We start from the raw sequence: 18120 nt of genomic DNA on the forward strand, positions 1-18120 counted from the left end.
GAGCATTTATAGTGTAAACATTGTGAATTGTTTATTAGTGCTGTTCCATTATTAAAATAATATTAGAAGCAAATGATGTGAAACAGTCCTATCAATGAAACAATAAACAAATTAATATGATCTTTTAGATTTTGTTGTAAAGCTATAATTTTAAAAATGTTTTCATCATGGGGCAGCACGGTTAGCATGGCAATTAGGGCAGTGCTGTTACAGCGCCAGCCATCGGGGTTCGAATCCTGCTCTGTCTGAAAGGAGTTTGTACATTCTCCCTGTGTCTGCGTGGGTTTTCTCTGGGGGCTCTGAATTCTTCCACCCTTCAAAGACTTACTGGGGGTTGTAAGTCATTTGGGTGGCACAGACTCGTAGGCCGAAAGGCTCTGTTACTGTGCTATATGCCTAAATTTAAAATGAATTCTCCCAAATATTTTACATGTACACGATTGCATTCTTATTTTCCTGGTTTAGTAAGGTAGCGACTAGGGAACATTTGGATGAAATTCAATTAAACAAATCCTAATCTAGTTCCCGATCAAACTCTTACCCCTCAGCCCAGTTCCACACTGATCCCACTGCCCTGCTCTCTCCCAACACTGATCCCACTGCCCTGCTCTCTCCCAACACTGATCCCACTGCCCTGCTTTCTCCCTTCAGCCCTGTATCAGTCCCTTCAAGCTTTCCGACTGAACTAAAAGTGATTGACCAAGGAGGATACAAAGAATTCACCTTGGAGGAATTATCAATGTTTTTTGAAAAAAAAATCAACAGCTCTTGCGATTAATTTACTTTAACGTATGACATTAAAGTACATTGTAACTTTGGACAAATATCTTTCTAAGAAATTGTTTAGTTATGATGTAAATATAAAAAATATTATTTTTATGAAGCTCTGAAAATATCATTATTTTTATGAACATGCGTACCCACACACTTTCCTCACATCAAATAAATCTTGCAATGAAAGCAGGAACAGTATCAACTGTTATCCTGAATATGTAGTAGTACTCTGGGAACTGATAAATGGTTCCTCTCCAGCTGCATCATTTTGTCCGGGCACATCATCTCTCCTGTGGTGACTTCCTTAAAGAATTGTTTACCTTCATGTTTATTTATTGGGACTTGGAGTTGAAGAACAAAAGTGTAATTAATTGATTTCTTGTTCTATTTTGCTACCTACATGTGTATCAACTGCTAATTTAGTTTGGTTGTTTTTATGGTGAGTTTGTTTTTTAAAAAAAAATGTCTGGATGCTACTTTAATAAAGCTAACATCATTCAGTTACTTGGTTACTGTGAAACCAGTAAGTTTTGGAAATTATGTATTTAAAGGCCAATACAGAACCCTGGGTCTGTAATGTGTCCTTGGTTTAGTTGAAGCATTGATTTGATTAGTTGTCAATTTCTTATGTAGCATCAGTTGTAATTTCAACGTTGCAAACTAAATTCTTCTCTTTGCATTTGAGAATTGGATTGTCTGCTTGCCAGCTGCTCTTGGTTGACTGAATACAATGCTGTGTGTCAGGTTAGAACAGTTTACCCCTTTGAAAGGATCCTGCAAATGCTTTTGATACGGAATCAAATAATGCTGAGCTAGTCAAGGAATATCTCCAGGCTAACTGGGTTAAAGGTTCGAGTTGAATGCCTTTCATGGCACTGGGAACATTTGGAGATGAAAGGGGGAAAAGACTAAAGGAGGGGTGTGTATCTGATAGGGTGAAGGGCAGGAGAGATTGAATAATAAAGAGTGTGATGGAGACAGATGAAAGAGGGTGGAGGAAAGAGGAAATACGGTCAGAATGCTAGCAGTAACAAGGTGGAATTGCTCAATCATCTTGGAGTTATCTGTCATTATTTTTTTTTCCCCCCATCCTATTTCTATTCTGGCTATTTTTGGTTTCTGACGCTGTTCCATCAAAGTTTAGGATGAATTTAAAACCTATCACCTCACTTCTGCAGTTAAGACAAACAAAAGGTATTCTCAGCAAAATTCTCCTGGCTGAGGAGTCTGGGGCATGAGTTGGCAAACTCAAAATAAGGGTTAACATTATTGTGATGGCAATGAGGAGAAGTTTCTTCACTCAGTGTGTGGCAAATCTGTGAAATTCTCTCACCTGAAATGTTGTGGAGTATGAGTCATTGTGTTCAAAATAATGAGTGATAGACTTCTGGAGATTGAAGGAATTTGGGGATAAGGGGACCAGGTGCATAACTGATGTTTGAAGTGGAAAATCGCTCCCCGAGTTGTTGAATGGCTGAGCAAATGGGCTACTCCCAGTTTTAAGTCCCTTCCTTTTGGAGCCTTTGCCCTTTCCCTGAATTTAAAACTCGATTTAGCGTCACTCTTTACCATTCCTGATGCAAGATTGTCAACCAGAACCATTAACTCTTTCTTCGTTTTCTCTTGCCACAGAATCAGTTGGCCTTCTAAAGTATGTTCACCATTTTAGTATTTCAAGTTTGCTATCATCTGATTGTACCTGGACAACCCAACAAAACAGCGTCTCTCCAGACCACGGTGCACACACAAAAACTCTCAATACACAGTGCATGGGGATCACATAAATCAAGTGTTCATAAATATTTGGGATGACTTTCATCAGTCTCACACCCTGTGGGAAGAAGCTATTTCCCGTCCTGGCAGCCCTGATTTTGATACCTTCATGATGGTAGTTCATGATGGTATAATTCCTTGTGCACTATTTAGACAACACTCCCAGTAAAGGTTGTCTATAGAGGAAAGGGAGATCCCGGTGATTCTCTCGGCTATTTTAATGATGCAGCCAGACAGGATACCTTACATTTTTGCATTAATATTTCCTGAAAGATCATCTAGAGTTGAACCAGCACAATTAGAAATTTCACTTGTGTACTTTAATTGTAGTTTAGAAATGTAAATGCAAAATGATCATTTCCCCCCTTGCCTTCTCGAGCAGAGAGTTTTGCTGGGTTTGGAGTGTTGTTCATGTATGGAATTAGAAAAGGAGTTGAGTGTGATGCTCTTGAACCTTTGGTCACTGTTCTTTTTTCTCATTGTTTACATATGTGAATTGGCTGGTGTATCAATGTATTGTCATCAATTGGTTGCGATTAGATTTGTGGTCAGAAGGAGGAAATTTTTTTGTTTCAGTATTGTGGTACCCGGTTTAAATAACAACAGGCAATATATAGCAAGGCACCTCGAGATGTAATCTTAGAACTATGTACTCTCTTAGTTACGATAGATTGACAGGTTCTTCCCCCCACCCCCTTCCCCCCACCCCCCTCCCCCCCCCCTCCCCCCCCAGGGTCTGCTAGTCTAAAACTAGTGGGCAAAGGTTTAAGGGGAGAGAGAAACAATTTAAAGTGGCTCTGACGAGCAAGGTTTTCACACAGCAAATTATGGGTGTTTGGAAGAAACTGCTGGGGAAGTGATCGAGGCAGGTGCAATTTACAGACACGTTATTATGAGCTCCCATTTCATTTAGTGTATCATTTTAAGGGCTAGCACAGGCCACAACCATTCACAGCTGAGGAGAGTCTGGGCGGCAACAGTTGGTACAGGCTGTACCCAGATAGATACTTTAGAGAGAAGAAAGGACATTTGCTTTTACCAGGGACGCAGGTGGTGAGAGAGTCGTGTGTGGAACACTGAAGGAAACAGCACATTATTGACCAGTGGCCATCTCCTCAAACTCTGATCAGGAATGACATTGTGCGATAATGGACAATTTGGGTGATTCTCCCTGTTAGGGGAATTATTGAACCCCCACCGTGACCAAAGGAAAGGTCACTTTGACCCATACCTGGGTTTTGGAACCATTGTGGAAGTTGCGTGTTTCGTTTCCCTACGTAAGGAAAAGGGGAGATGTGGCAACCATTCGTGCGAACGGATAATTTTCTGGAAGAAACTTGACAAGGATTCGTGAGTTTTTTTGGCAGTCCAGTCACGCAGCCACTCCCACCTGTTTCATGATCACTTCTGTGCATCAGTTTAAAAATCTGCGTTTCAACAATGGATTTGTAAAACTGATCTTTGGAATGACTTTCTAGAATTGTGCCAAAGCTGTAATGGTTTGGGTATCGCACCTGCACAGACATTTGCACGTAGATGGGTTTGATTTGACTAATATGTTATAATAAATAATAATAATAGTGCTTTAAAAGATAAAGAATAACACTGCCTTGGTGAATATCCTTGCTGCTGGCCTGCGATGTGACAACATCTATAGGAAAGGTTTAAAGGGATGCAGGCCAAACACAGCAAATGGGACTAGTTTAGATAGGCATTGAGGTCAGCATAGACCGTTCGGGCTGAAGGGTCTGATTTCATACTGTATCACTCAGAAAAATGCCAGAGGAATTTAATTTTGTTTGTAACTACTCTGACTCTTGCCTTTGTTAAATTGTATAAACATAGTTGTTAGGAGAGATTTAGATTTCAGATTTATTGTCAAAGTACATTCATGACATTACATACAACCCTGAGATTCTTTTTCCTGTGGGCAAGGCAGAATTACCATTTAGTTCAAAAAAAAAACTGTACTCAATGTACACATATAAACAAATAAAGAAATGTAAACAAACTATAATACAGAGAAAACAAATATCAGTGGAAGTGTAAAAGTAAGTCCTTAACTGAGTCCCTTGAGTTTGTTGTTGAGGAATTTGATGGTGGAGGGGTAGCAGCTCTTCCAGAGCCTAGCAGGGCGAGTCTTGAGGCACCTGTACTCCTTTCCTGATGGTAGCATTGAGAACAGAGTGTGTGCTGGGTGATGTGCATCCTTGATAATTACTGCTGCTCTCCAAAAGCAGCGTTCTCTGCAGATGCTCTTGGTTTTGACTGATGTCCTGGGCTGTGTCCTCTACCTTTTGCAAGGCATGACCCTCAGGGGTACTGGAGTCTCCATACCAGACCGTGATGCAGCCGGTCAGCATACTTTCCACTGCACATCTGTATGAATTTTCCAGGGTTTCCGATGTCGTACCAACCCCTGCAAATTCCTGAGGAAGTAGAGGCACTGACGTGCTTTCTTCACAAATGCTATTTGTGTTCTGTCGAGGAAAGATCCTCTGAGCTAGTGACTGTCAAGAACTTAGATTTGCTCACCCTCTCCATCTCTGGTCCCCCAATTATCACTAGATCGTACACCTGTGGTTTTCCCTTCCTGAAATCAACCATCAGTTTCTTAGTTTGGTGACATTGAGTGCAAGGTTGTTGTTGGTGCACCATTCAGCCAGGTTTTCAATCTCCCTCCTGTGCGGCAGAGAAAGGGTTGTATGACCGGATGTAGCAGCGATGGAGGGGTTTCTCTGCTGCACGGCATTCTGGGAAGTCAGGTCCGCCATCACTTCCCCCCCCCCCACAGTCTTTATAATTGTCACACAATTGTGTGCTAAAGCGCTATCAACTTTCCCATGCGGTTTAAAAATTCTCTGCTATTGGGACTTTCCCATGGCAAAGTTTATACCTTTTTAATCTTTTCTTCCTTCATGTTCCTGGACTCACTCAAAAACTTGGGTAATTTAATCACACAATGCAATTACCCGTTTCACACTTGCCTGATTTCAATGCCGGCATCTGCATCCACTGGGGATTGTACTAGGGGTGAGACCGTCAATCCCCAGCGTGAGATGATGTCATCTGATGCTGGCATTGAGTTGATTTTGCTTTCACACAAGGCACTATAAAGGCCGATTGGCTGTTGATTCCTGGGCTATTGATGCGAAGTGTGTAGAGCAGAGTGCTAAGCCCTGCTGTTGAACTACATTTTAGACTGTTACAGGCATTTAAACAATGTTTGGATAAGTGGCAAAGAAATATGGATGTATTTTGTAAGGCTTCGCAGGAGATAATAATCACAAATGAAACTATGTTGCAAGGTTACATTTTTTGTGATAAGGTGAAAAGCAGTGGACTGAGGTGTTTATATAAAACAAAATGTATTCCTGATGGGCTATAGGTAATAGTATTTTCCCAGGAATCTGGTGGGTCCTTGGCTTATCATCTTGTATATTAATGAATTAGATGAAGGAATAGATCTTGACATATCCAGGGTTGTTAATACAATAGTTTAGAAGGCACCACAAATTTTGTGGATGGGAGCACAAAATTAGTAAAAACTATAGTGAAGCAAAGAACTTCCACATTATGCCTTCCACGCTCTTGAGAAATCATTGAATTTTTTTTTTAGACAATTGGCTCACTTGCGGAGGAGAAACCGTTTTGTCTGCAAGAATTTCCTATTCAGAACATTATGGTTATGAGCAGCTAATTTGTTCAAATCGTGTTGGTCTGAAACATTGGTTACCTTTCACTTTCTAGGGATGCTGCTTAGCCTGGTTTTGTGTTGCCAGCATCTGTGGGCTTTCTAGTTTAGCATCTTTAATATCTCCTGGTTTACTGTCGGATCTGAAAGATGGCACTTTGGCCACATAGTTCAGCACTTGAGAGTAATGCATGTCTTTGAAATGTGGTCTGATACCGAGACTTTCAGTTTTGGTGTAGACGCGAGAGATAATATTCAAAGAAAGATACTAGGTAGGTATAAGGCAATACTGAAAGGCCAGCAGCCATGGAATTCCAAATAAATGTGAACATGCATGTAGCTTGCATCTCTTGCCTCCCACCCAACTTATCCAGAGACCATGTTGTGAAGTAGTTGGAAGGTGCCTGCAGTTAACACAGAGGCAGCAGTGGTTAAGGCCGCTGAGTCAAGTCACCTTTTATTTATCGTTCATACCATGCTCGCACAGTAGAGACGGCATAGCGTTTCTCTAGGACCACGGTGCATATTTACATAAATAAAAGTTGGAATAGAAGTTAAACATATTAAATTATTAAGAGGTATGCAGCAACATTCCACAGTACCCTATCCCCAAATCTTCTGGGAGTTAAGGAGCCTGATGGCTTTGGGAGGGTGGTGAAAACTGTTGCCCAATCTGGATTTAAGAGCCCAAATACTCCAGTACCTCCTACCAAATGACAGAAGGGAGAACAGTTTACATGAGGGGTGTGTGGACTCCCTCACAGTGTTTATTGCCTTTCGCCTGCACTGAGAATAGGGATTCTAGGAAAATTGGGGATGTGAGATTGAACCAAGTGTCTAATTTGTAAAATCTAAAAATGGGTAAATTAAATTTTTACCACCAATTGTTCGAAAGATGCAAAATTGTTGCCAATAAAAAAAGGTCTTTAAAACATTTACTACCCAATCTGTACCAGTTATTGAAGGTGGTGTCTTGTAAAGAAGGTAGAGAAAAGTGATTGGATATAATAGGGCTGGCAAAATCTCTGAAATACAAAGAACTTCTAAATTGTGCCCATATTCTCAAACTATGTTTAATTATCGGGTTATCAGTTTTTTTGTATAAAGAAGATAAGATCCTAGAATTGCCAACAAGGAAGTATTCTTAACAAAATTAAGTTCCATTTCTACCCATGTGGGGAGGTCAACACAAATATCAAATTGTAGCAAAAGGATCAAGTTACGTATATTAACTGCCCAGTAATGAAATATAAAATTAGAAAATGCCAAACCTCGTTTCATTTTAGCTTTTTGAAGAGAATTTTTAAATTCCAAAGAGCGCCAACTATTTTTCTAAGGTTTTCACCCCATCTCCACTCGCGACAATAAGTCACTAAAATCCAGTGCTCGTGCATACTATTATATGCTGACATGCAAGACAATCCCCTGAATTTCTACCTAAAATGTTGGTTTTAAGCTGTACTCGTTGTATAAGACTATCCTGCCTGGCACTTGGGACTGTCACTCTGGCTGCCTGCCCACCTGATCTCCTGTGTGGACTTGACACCTGGTCTTGCCCATCCGAGCTTCCGGCGCTCTGAAGACTAATACCACCCAGTCCTGGCTGCCCGTCCGAGCTCCTGATGCCCCGAATGTAGCGGCGCTGGACCTTTGTGGGGGGGGGGGGGGGGTGGTGTGGTGGTGGCAGTGCTGGATGTGGGGGGGGAGGGGTTGGTAAAAGAAGTCAGATAAGGATAGACCATAAAATTACTATTTATTTTAAGTAAAACATACAGTAAAACCTCAAACATAAACTGGCTCAAACTAAGCTAAAGACCTGAAAATGTATTGTACAAGCAGTGAAAGCACATTGCAACAATGTTGTAATTGTTGTTACAGTGACCGTCGTCTTCAGGTTGGAGTCTTTTTCCAGTCTAATTAACAGTGGTTACTGTCTAAGCAGTCTCTTTTTAATGGAATAAACTGCCATGATCTCCTGCTCACTGATAAATGCACGTTGTTCCATCCCACCAATTACAGTAACTGATCATCAGTGGGCAATTTTTCACCTGTGTTCACAAATTCTTCATCCTCATCACTACTCTCCTCATGCTTATCGGTACGTAACACCATTCCAGCAATTTCCCATCACTCCAGAAAAGCACAACAGGTGCACCATTGTCAATGTTCTGCACTTCTTCGATCTCAGCTGCACCTAATGGATTTACCTTTTCTGCCTCAACACTTTTGGTACGAGCACTGAGACACAGCATGGGGCGGGGGGGGGGGGGCGTTGCGAGTTGCGGCAGCGCTGGACAGGGTACTTCACTGTTAAGGCTTGGATTTTGTACTATTGTACAAGATGACCCCTGGTTTCGGGGTGACATTTTTAACTTTCAAGGACCGTCTGTGTGTATGAATTGAACGGGCGTTGGAATCTATCCTGAGTTTGAATTCAGAAGTGTCTTGAAATTTTTTATTTTTCACACTATAAACCATATTGACTAAGATACATACAGACATTTTTCTTCTTAAATATATAGTGTCGTTTTCTCCCCCTTTTTCCCCCCTCCCTCCCTCACCCCCCTTCCCATTTATTTGAAGTTCAATCTATAAGATACATTAAACCCGTTAAACAATGTCGTCACTTAATAAAAATAAACAAGAAATTTTACTGAGTCAGTTATTTTCGTTATCTTCTCCTTCTGTCATTTTAGGTGGTGGAAGTCCACGGTAGGACTTCTCTATTGTGTTTCATGTATGGCTCCCATATTTGTTCGAATATTGTAATGTTATTTCTTAAATTATATGTTATTTTTTCTAATGGAATACATTTATTCATTTCCATGTACCATTGTTGTATTCTCAAGTTGTCTTCTAATTTCCAGGTTGACATTATACATTTTTTTGCTTCAGCTAGGGCTATCATAACAAATCTTTTTTGTGCTCCATCCAAATCGAGTCCAAATTCTTTGTTTCTTATATTACTTAGGAGGAAGATCTCTGGGTTTTTTGGTATTTTGCTTTTTGTGATTTTATTTAATATCTGGTTTAGATCTTCCCAAAATTTTTCCACTTTCTCACATGTCCAAATTGCATGAATTGTTGTTCCCGTTTCCTTTTTACAGCGAAAACATCTGTCAGATACTGTTGGGTCCCATTTATTTAACTTTTGAGGTGTGATGTATAGCCTATGTATCCAGTTATATTGTATCATGCGTAACCTCGTGTTTATTGTATTTCTCATAGTTCCGGAGCATAGCTTCTCCCATGTTTCATTCTTTATCTTTATGTTTAGATCTTGTTCCCATTTTTGTTTAAGTTTACCGTTTGTTTCCTCATTCTCCTTTTCTTGCAGTTTGATGTACATGTTTGTTACAAACTTTTTAATTATCATTGTGTCTGTAATCACATATTCAAAATTGCTTCCTTCTGGTAACCTCAGACTGTTTCCCAATTTGTCCTTCAAGTAGGTTTTCAGTTGGTAGTGTGCAAACATTGGATCGTGAGTTATAATATATTTATCCTTAAATTATTATCTTTTGATCCCTTTTCTCTCCCATTCTCTAAAGGAAAGGTTAACTATTGTGAAAGGGATTAATTGATTTTCCGTCAATATTAGTTTTGGTAGTTGGTAATTTGTTTTATTCCTTTCTACATGAATCTTCTTCCAAATATTGAGCAGATGATGCAATACCGGTGAATTCCTACGTTGCACCAATTTTTCATCCCATTTATATAGTATATGTTCAGGTATCTTCCCCCACCTATTTTATCTAGTTCTAATTTGGTCCAATCTGGTTTTTCCCTTGTTTTTTTTTAAACTTTATTTAAAATTTTATGACATGAATAAAATAAAAATTACATTTAAAGAAATAATAAAAAAAATAATATAATAAAAATCAGAATAGTATATCATTAAACTACACAAATTAACCCCCCCCAATAATTATAACACAACATTAATCATCTAATTTAAAATTAGTCCAACCCTCCCCCCCCAAATAAAGAGTGAAGAATTAATTAACAATGTTGTAAATAAAATAGAAAAAACCCCACTTACAAAAAAAGGATAAAACTTAACAACAAAAAAAATTACTAACAACAAAAAAATATCAATACTAAAATAATACCCTTAAACATATATTTAAATCAAACATAATACATGTATTTAACAAATGAAATCCACTTTAAAACTAAGTTCAAATATTAAAATCATATATCAACCACATATCTGTTATACAAAAAATCATAATACATAAATACAGAATTTCCATTAATACCAAGTTTCCTTTATAATTCATCGAGAGAACAAAAACATCCCTTAGAAAAACAATCAGATAAACTTTTTATTCCCTTCCCCTCCCCTTATATATAAAAAAGAAAAAAAAGAATAAAGTCCAAACTCTTATAAAATTCTCCATATTCTTCATTTATAACATCTTCAAAATTCTCTATCGAAATTAACTTAATTTTATTAAACTCTTCTCCCTCAATGTATTTGTACTTAATTTTCTTCTTTTTCTTCTTATCACCTTTCCCCTCATCTTCCTCTTCATCTCATTCAACATCCTCAATTTTTGACTTAATATCTTCTGTGACATCATCCTCTTAAAAAAGAAAGAAAAAAGAGAAAAAAATACCCCCCCCAAAAAAAGAGAAAAAATGGAGAGGAAAAAAGCCTACTAATTCCCTCTCAATTACAATCAGAAAACAGAGTTTAAAAAAAAATTATTTATTTAAAAAAAAATTTAAAAAACCTTCACTTCTTAATCCAAAAATTAAAAAGAAAAAAAAAACAGGTCGGAGGTCACAACTACCTCCTCCTGTTTAAACCGCCCAAAGCGGTAACTCCCCCAAAATATTGGGTGTGAGATAACTCACAGGTAGCTGATGACTTCTGGAAACTAGTGCCCACCCAGTTCCCTCTCCCAACTCCCATTTCATTAAACTATCATCATTATTTAAACTATTTAAACTCTTCTCAAAAAAAAAAGATAAAAGATTTATTTTTTTAAATCAACGTTGCCACTTCGGTCACCATTGCTTCCATTTCTTTTAAAAAAACTGGATCCCACCTTACATCTCTACTCTCTTTGGAGACCTTGAAGGACTACATCGTTCCTGAAACTGCATGATTGGTAGAGACTGAGCAAAGTCCATAACCTCTTTAGGATTGTCAAAGAACTTTGGCTAATTATCATCCTAAAAAATCTTCAGTACCGCAGAATACCTGAATGTTGCCTTATGTCTTTTTTTCCACAACCATTCTTTCACAGAATTAAATTTGTGTCATTGAAACATAATTTCTTGACTCAAATCTTGATAGAAGAAAACAGGATTATTCTGAACCATCAAAGAAGATCTATTTTGCTGGGCATTTCTAATAGCCGTACGTAAAATTGTCTCTCTGTCACAATAGTTTAAACAACGGATCAAAACAAATCTTGGATTCTGTCCTGAAAAAGATTTTCTTCTTAAAACTCTATAAGCACGTTCCAGTATTAAACCTTCAGGGAATTTATCCTGTCCTAACACTCGTGGAATCCATTCAGTAAAAAATTTTCTTGGATCTGGTCCTTCTATGCCTTCTGGCAAACCAACAATTTTCACGTTGTTCAGTCTAGATTGATTCTCCAAATAATCAACCTTTTTTGCTGAATTTTTATTTTGGATCTGCAATGTTTCAATTATTCTATTTTCATCTTGCAGTTGATCCTGGGCATCGACTAAACCTTGATCACACATTTCAAATTTTTCAATGGTTTCAAGCTTAAAAGCTCCATTAATGACTTCCGCCATCGGATTAATCTTCTAAAGCATGATGCTGAACCAAGCCATGAAAGACCTCAACAATGAAGACGCTGTTTACATCTGGTACCGCACGGATGGCAGTCTCTTCAATCTGAGGTGCCTGCAATCTCACACCAAGACACAAGAGAAACTTGTCCGTGAACTACTCTTTGCAGACGATGCCGCTTTAGTTGCCCATTCAGAGCCAGCTGTTCAGCGCTTGACGTCCTGTTTTGCGGAAACTGCCAAAATGTTTGGCCTGGAAGTCAGCCTGAAGAAAACGGAGGTCCTCCATCAGCCAGCTCCCCACCATGACTACCAGCCCCCCCACATCTCCATCGGGCACACAAAACTCAAAACGGTCAACCAGTTTACCTATCTCGGCTGCACCATTTCATCAGATGCAAGGATCGACAACGAGATAGACAACAGACTCGCCAAGGCAAATAGCGCCTTTGGAAGACTACACAAGAGTCTGGAAAAACAACCAACTGAAAAACCTCACAAAGATAAGCGTATACAGAGCCGTTGTCATACCCACACTCCTGTTCGGCTCTGAATCATGGGTCCTCTACCGGCATCACCTACGGCTCCTAGAATGCTTCCACCAGCGTGGTCTCCGCTCCATCCTCAACATTCATTGGAGCGCTTTCATCCCTAACGTCGAAGTACTCGAGATGGCAGAGGTCGACAGCATCGAGTCCACACTGCTGAAGATCCTGCTGCGCTGGGTGGGTCACGTCTCCAGAATGGAGGACCATCGCCTTCCCAAGATCGTGTTATATGGCGAGCTCTCCACTGGCCACCGTGACAGAGGTGCACCAAAGAAAAGGTACAAGGACTGCCTAAAGATATCTCTTGGTGCCTGCCACATTGACCACCACCAGTGGGCTGATCTCGCCTCAAACCGTGCATCTTGGCGCCTCACAGTTTGGCGGGCAGCAACCTCCTTTGAAGATGACCGCAGAGCCCACCTCACTGACAAAAGGCAAAGGAGGAAAAACCCAACACCCAACCCCAACCAACCAATTTTCCCCTGCAACCGCTGCAACCATGTCTGCCTGTCCCGCATCGGACTTGTCAGCCACAAACGAACCTGCAGCTGACGTGGACATTTACCCCCTCCATAAATCTTCGTCCGCGAAGCCAAGCCAAAGAAGAAGAATCTTGGAAATAAACAGGTTCACAAAATTAGCTAAGTGACTCGATACAGAATATATCTTATCTTCAAGATCCTTAACAGACATTTCAACAGAAGTAGATTCAGGCATTATGGGGTCTTGCTGTTCCTTAGAGACCATGGGATCTTCTGTCCCTTCCCTTAATTTAGTATTTTTTCTAGCAGTTTGACTTTTATATATACATACACACATATACATGTATATATGTACCTACATACACACATACATATAGTTTGTTGTCATTTTTGTTCTTGTTACATGTCTTCATCTCTGTCTGTTTTGTAGTTGTTCTGCAAATTTTCGTGCTTCTTCCGGATCTGAGAATAGTTTGTTTTGCTGCCCCGGAATAACTATTTTAAGTACTGCTGGGTATTAACATAAATTTATAACTTTTTTTCGATAGGGTCGTTTTTGCTGCATTGAACTCCTTCCTCTTCTTCAGGAGTTCAAAACTTATATCTGGATAGAAAAAAACTTTTTGACCCTTGTATTCCAGTGGTTTTTTTGTCTTCTCTTATTTTTTTCATTGCCTTCTCCAATATATTTTCTCTTGTTGTATATCTTAGGAATTTTACTAGAATGGATCTTGGTTTTTGTTGTGGTTGTGGTTTAGCGGCCAATGTTCTATGTGCCCTTTCTATTTCCATTTCTTTCTGTAATTCTGGTCTTCCTAGGACCCTGGGGATCCATTCTTTTATAAATTCTTTCATATTTTTGCCTTCTTCATCTTCCTTAAGGCCCACTATCTTTATATTGTTTCTTCTATTATAATTTTCCATTATATCTATCTTCTGAGCTAACAGCTCCTGTGTTTCTTTAACTTTTTTATCAGATTCTTCTAATTTCTTTTAAGTCGTCTACTTCCATTTCTATGGCTGTTTCTCATTCTTCCACCTTGTCTACTCTTTTTCTTATATCTGACATGATCATCTCTAATCTATTCACTTTCTTCTGTACTTTTTATTCTTTTTATTTCACTGAATTCTTGTGACTGCCATTCTTTTACTGTTTCCATATATTCTTTAAAAAAAAATATCCATGTACTTGCCCTTCCCTTCATCTTCCATTTCTCTGTGTTCTTCCTTCTCTTCTTCTGACTCCAGGATCTGTGTCCTTTACCTCTGTCTCTTCTGGTTTTCTTGTTGGGTTGTTTGTTTTATTTTGTTGGGTATTTTTGGTCTTCTTATTTTTATTAGAAGTGTCTTGGTGTTGGTTTTCTTCCTCTGGATTGGTCATCTGTTGTTTCTTGGATTTCTTTTTATTCTCTTCCTTCTTGTTCTCGTTATTTTCTATGTTTTCCTCTTGCTGTTGTGCTGTAGTTGCCTGTTTCAGCTGTGGAGATCTACTCCTCAGCTGATCCCCCCTCCAGTCAGTGTAATTTTTGTCTTGCATGGTTGCGCACTTTTGTTTGGCTCCGTGAGCCATTTTTGTAGTCCTGAGTTCGGGGCTTCGACTGACCTCAGGGAGCAGGCTTCTCTCTCCATGGCGGGCCTCCTCGTACAGGTAAGGCCTTCACCTTCTTCTTCCGACGTCTTTTCCTGTTTTTGGTTTTTCTTTCTTCGCTGCCATTTTCTCCACACTTTTACTTTCACTTTGTTATGGTTTTTTTATGTTTGTGCCTTTGTTTTTTCTCTATCTTTTTTTAACTTTTCTGGAGAGGGCTGGAGTTCCCCCACCGGCCACTACTCCATCACGTGACTCCCAATTCCGAAGTGTCTTGATGCTTCATTTTCTACTCAATTTGCCATGATCCCCATTTGAAGTGTTGTGTTTGAATTCTTTATTCACAGATCCTGTGGGGGTGGGGGAATTGACCATAACATTAGATAAAGCAGTTTCATTCTGATGATCCCTGTTAAATTATGAGGGCAGGTTACATACATGTAATTATTATTTCCCATATATTTAGAAATTTTGAGGTTTCATATAATTTTTTTAAAATATTAGATTTATAGTTTGTTTCTTCTTGCAAGGGAATAGCCAGGCAAATTGAAACTGAAATCGTAAGCACATTTTAAGCACAGAGGTATGTTGAAATTGAGAAAACTTCTCCAAAAGGCTGTGGCTTATAACCTAATTCAAAATTTTAAAGGACCATATGAATAGATTTTTGTCACTGAAGGATATCCGCGTGTCATGGAACATTAGAGTCAAAATGGAGGTGGCATCATATTTGATCTTCTATCTTGATGAATGCAGAAACCTACCCAAGGACTTGATCTGCTAATGTTCCTTTGCTTGAGCTGGGGTTAAACTGCACATTTCTGAATTGATGAGGTGAGGACAGGATCTATTTTTAAAAAATTCTTCATAGAATGTGTAGGTCATTTCCGATTGGATACAAGTTATTGATTCAGTGTAGAATGGATTTGTGAAACAGGCGGAAGCTCCTGTCATGTAATATTACAGTGTGCATGTTTTGGAACCAGAAGTAAATACAACAATGACCTTGTGATAGACTTGATTTTGCTGAGCAACGTTTCAGGCAATGTGTAAATTTCCATTCTCGTTTCTCTACTGACTGATCCAGAATGTCTTTTCCCTATTTCACTGAATCTCTGCCTCAGGGTTTATTTGCCTTTTCAAAATCTATCAATGTCAGCATTTACTGTCCAACCCTAAAACCTCTTGAGATTGTGGCAGTGAGTCACCACTTTCAATTGATTCTTTGTGAAGATACTCCCATAAACCTGTTAAGCAGGGAATTCCAGGATTTAGATACAATAATAATGAAAGATCAGCAATACATTAGTAAGTCAGGACTGCTCATAATCTGTTCTTGTACTTATGGCACTTCAATAGCTATTATGCTGAAGGAAATTATCCATCACTATGCCAGAAAATACATCACTTTGCTTTCATGGAGAGTTGAAACATTCATTGAGTTTCTGGTCAACAGTGGTCCACAGGATATTGATGGGGAAACTTGGCATGATGATGCAATTTGATGCAATGATGGATACTTTGGAACATAGAACTTATGATGCACCTGTCCAAATTTCAAATCCAATTTGTAATGATCGTATTGGCCAGGAATTGCATAGCAGTTACCTGGAAGTCCAATTCCTGCTTGAGCATTGTGCGCTGGAACAGAGAAAAGTTCTCCTGGAGAAAATTACTCACAACTTAAGAAAGTATAACACTTTCTTGAAAATTTGGCAACCATACTTAAATTTCATAGGAGCTCAAATATAGTGTGAACCATCGTGCCTCGGCGCCCTACCTTCCCCATGGGAGTGGGGGGTCCATCCCATTCCAACCAGGAAAAGTCAAGAGAAAGAAAACGGCCTGAGCACCGTAACATGACAAACCCATAAACCCCTAATATACGTTTCATACCTTTGTTGTCAATGTCCTGAATGTTGTGTAACTGTGTTGAGGGTGTAAGGGAGGGAGGGAAGGGGACAGAATAAGCTTGAACTCTACAAAAAAAATTTGGTATAGGATTGATAATTGTAAATTGCAATCAATATTGATGTTGTTCACAGTAATGTTGATAATATTGAAAACTTTTAAGTTTGGAAAATGATAAATAAAATATTCAAAAAAAATAGATGCTTTGACTCTCCAGAGGGAGATTGTAACTGTCTTAACAATTCTGTGATATAAATGTACCTTGTTGTTTGAATTTGAATGATATCTAGGTCCTGTTGCATGCAGAACTTGATTTGCAGAGGAGTTATGAATGGAATTGAACTTCTGCAATCATCGGTGAACATTCTTATTTCTAACCTTGTAAATGAACAAAGGTCATTGAAGCAACTGTAGATTGGTTAGTCTTTGCATTGTATCCTGAGGAACACTGGTGATAAGGCTGAGGTGAATGACCTTGAGCAACCACAACCGTCTTCCTTTGGGCAAGATATGCCTCGAACCATTGTAGTGACCATGTCCCTCTTGGTGAGAGGTCTTTGTAATATGGTGACATTTCCTCACCAATGTGGATGATGTCTTCCATCATGTGGCCCTGATTAATATTAAATTGGTCAATAATTAACTAGATTAGAAATGACCCACTTTATGTGGACATACCTGGGCAAATTTCCGTATCATTGGTTAGATTCCAGTATTGTGATTAAACTGACGCAGGTCTGAGAAAATAGTGTGTACAACTGTTATTATATCTTGATGTTGAATATTCATTTACTTTCCTCTGCATAGAGTTTGCATTATTTTTTAACTATTCTACCATCCACTGTTGTTTCTCCTCAATGTTCCCACAGGGAAGAATTTGCGCAGGTGCTAATTACGTGCAATACATTGACTAGCATACCCATTCTTGTGTGATATTGTTGGATGTATGCTGATTTATTGTGGAGGTTATCAAAACTAATCCCAATCCCTGTCTCTACTAAACACTTGCATATGTACATTTCCATTAGGAATCCCACTTTATTTCTGCCTTATGGAATAAAGGAACGAGGCTTTGGCACAGATCAGCTCAGTTAGCAATTCTTGCCTGTACTGCATGCCAGCACTAAATGCTTGGGAGAGGATCAGCTTACACTTGCATTCGCTTCTGTGTGGTTGACTCCATTGAAGTCAGTGTGGCTTCATCTGTAATGGCAAGCATAACAGACAGCTGATCCATGCAAGCAAGTTTAGCACTGGCATCCATTGAGGAATTTCTCCCATTTGTCTCATACCAGGTGCAGAGTCACTCCTTCATGAATGTGGCCATTCCACCGTTACTCCATTTGCTTGTGATCACTGCCCACAAAAATCTGCATTTTTCCATACAACGAGCAAGGACTAAAAGTGACGCATGGGAAAACAAATTTTTAACCCAGCAACTGGTAAGAGTCTGGAGTGCATTGCCAGAGGGGAGAAAGGAGGCAGTTCAGCTGTCCCTTTCAAATGAAGTGAGAAAAGTGGAAGGATTTTGAAGGGCGACAGAGAGAAAACAGCAGAATGGGATAAGTTGGA

General features: G+C 39.2%; 1 protein-coding gene across 10 annotated transcripts in view; it reads left to right on the top strand.

Moving 5' to 3' along the window:
* Positions 1-18120, top strand: part of raf1b (Raf-1 proto-oncogene, serine/threonine kinase b) — a 108790-nt gene that overhangs the window by 25112 nt on the left and 65558 nt on the right. The gene's annotated exons all lie outside the window — the stretch shown is intronic.

This window comes from Narcine bancroftii, chromosome 5, assembly GCF_036971445.1.
Source record: "Narcine bancroftii isolate sNarBan1 chromosome 5, sNarBan1.hap1, whole genome shotgun sequence".
NCBI classification, from domain to species: Eukaryota; Metazoa; Chordata; class Chondrichthyes; order Torpediniformes; family Narcinidae; genus Narcine; species Narcine bancroftii.